We start from the raw sequence: 2,500 nt of genomic DNA, 5'->3' as shown, positions 1-2,500 counted from the left end.
TGTGTGTGTGTGTGTGTGTGTGTGTGTGTGTGTGTGTGTATGAGGGGCCGTCTAGGCCTTAATTCATACTTGGTCTTACACACACTATCATAATCTTGCACATACACCACTATACTCATGCACACTCACTATTATAGTCATTTTACATGTATGTATGAGAGGGTATAGTCGTGTATGTGAGAGAGTATAGTAGTGTATGTGAAGGAGTATAGTAGTGAATGTGAGAGAGTATAGTAGTGTATGTGAGAGAGTAAAGAGTATAGTAGTGTATGTGAGAGAGTATATTAGTGTATGTGAGAGAGTTTAGTAGTATATGTGAGAGAATATAGTAGTGTATGTGAGAGACTATAGTAGTGTATGCGAGAGACTATAGTAGTGTATGTGAGAGAGTATAGTCGTATATGTGAGAGACTATAGTAGTGTATGTGAGAGAGTATAGTAGTGTATGTGAGAGAGTTTGGTAGTGTATGTGAGAGAGTATAGTAGTGTATGTGAGAGAGAGTTTAGTAGTGTATGCGAGAGAGTATACTAGTTTATGCAAGAGAGTATAGTAGTGTATGCGAGAGAGTTTAGTAGTGTATGCGAGAGAGTATAATAGTGTATGTGAGAGAGTTTAGTAGTGTATGCGAGAGAGTTTAGTAGTGTATGCGAGAAGGTACAGTAGTGAATGCAAGAGAGTATAGTAGTGAATGTGAGAGAGTATAGTGGTGTATGCGAGAGAGTATAGTAGTATATGTGAGAGAGTATAGTGGTGTATGTGAGAGAGTATAGTGGTGTGTGAGAGAGAGTTTGCATGAAACGGAAGGAGTTTGATTTCTCAGTTCCTGATTGGTTTGTCAATGTCACTTCTCTCTAGCTAGCCAATTAAAATCAAGGAAGGGGCGGGACCTACACTGTCAACAATGTTCGTGGTTCGTATACCTACTAGTGGTCGAGGAAAAAATCAGCCAACTCCTATGTGACTAAATATTAAACTACTACTGCAAACCGAATGCAAATTAGGCTACAAAGACATGAGGGGTGCCTATTCTATTGTAATAGCCTAGGCTACCAGATTTCTTTTGTCTGACGAAGTCATATTTTAGTGAACTGAGATCTGAAAGATTGCTGCCATTGCAGTTAGCTAGTTAGCTAGCATTCCAGCAACATTCCAAAAAGGACATGCATTACAGTTTGGCTGGCAGACGTTTTTGGTGACCTTGTCTGCTGTTGCCAGTGACTCGAGAGCCTGTGTCCACATCGCTATTTTTGCACTGACAGCCAAAGATTCTAGAACAGAGCTCCGGACAGCGCTCCTTTCCATCTAGTAAAGCTCCTTTCAGAGTGCTGCTGGTCAAGTGTTTATTGTTGCTAGGTTACCAAACTATCTACCAGCAGCATGTCGTTGCTGCCTGGCTTAATGCTAACTAACTAGCTAACTGAAATGGCAATCTTTCAGGACTCAGTTCACTAAAATATGACTTCGCCAGACAAAAGGAGCTGGCATTACAATAGAATATGTCACCCCTTGTGTCTTTGTAATTTGCATTCGGTTTGCAGTAGTAGTTTAATATTTAGTCACATAGGACTTGGCTGATTTTTTCCTCCACCTCTAACGTTATACGAACTGTGTTGACAGTGTAAATGCTAGGTCCCGCAGCAATTTTTCAGGACTCAGTTCACTAAAATATGACTTCGCCAGACAAAAGGAGCAGGTATAATTATAATGGAATAGGCACCCCTCATGTCTTTGTAGCCTAATTTGCATTCGGTTTGCAGTAGAAGTTTAATATTTAGTCACATAGGAGTTGGCTGATTTTTTCCTCGACCACTAGGTCTACACTAGGGTTTCTCAACGGGGGCTGGGGGGCGTTCGTACAACCTAGGGGGGCGCTGGGAACGTGAGAGTTTTTTTTTATTTTTATTTTTATTACATTTTAAACTTTCATGGTTTTCACATATTTTTGGTGCAAAAATAGGCTACCTGAAATAAATAGGCTATTTTCATTCATGGGTTTCTAACCCCTTTACCGTCCCAGCTACATTTTACTGTTTATCTATGCTCAGTGGTCATACAATGCAGTTCGGGCCTGCACACGCCCGGACTCACGTCCCCCAGCCCCGCTCGCTGTTGTTCTGCTGCTGCTCTGAGCGTAGTCTTCACGAAAAGACCGTTGCTAATCAAATACAAAATATGTATAGGCCTAAACAGGCCTCACGCGCGGATTCTGTTTTGTGATTGGTTGGATTGTTGCGACGTGCATGTTTTTCACGTGATGTGCACTTGATTTTTGTCCATGATAAAATTACACGTCTTGTTGCCTAGATTTAATGTTCCTGTTGATTTAAAAAAAAAAAAAATCATTACAACCAATGCTTTTTATACCCAACCAGTCTCCTATTGCTTCTAACAGTGGGCTAAATTTGCTTAATAATAAAATAGGCTCATAGGGACATTTTCTTATAATTCCAGAAGAAACCAAAACAGCGCAGAAATTGGCTCGTTTTTTTATTTAAGCAA

At 40.4% G+C, this 2,500-nt stretch overlaps 1 protein-coding gene across 2 annotated transcripts in view; it reads right to left on the bottom strand.

The window, feature by feature from the left end:
- The window catches only part of lamc3 (laminin, gamma 3), a 140,995-nt gene that overhangs the window by 83,362 nt on the left and 55,133 nt on the right, over positions 1–2,500 (bottom strand). The gene's annotated exons all lie outside the window — the stretch shown is intronic.

The sequence above is a fragment of the Alosa pseudoharengus genome, unplaced genomic scaffold, assembly GCF_046254945.1.
Source record: "Alosa pseudoharengus isolate Yale_2024_CS ecotype anadromous, Long Island Sound unplaced genomic scaffold, YU_APseudo_1.1 YU_APseudo_1.1_scf_14, whole genome shotgun sequence".
NCBI classification, from domain to species: Eukaryota; Metazoa; Chordata; class Actinopteri; order Clupeiformes; family Clupeidae; genus Alosa; species Alosa pseudoharengus.
Note: the sequence above shows the minus strand (reverse complement) of the source record. Positions and strands in the feature narration are given on the sequence as shown.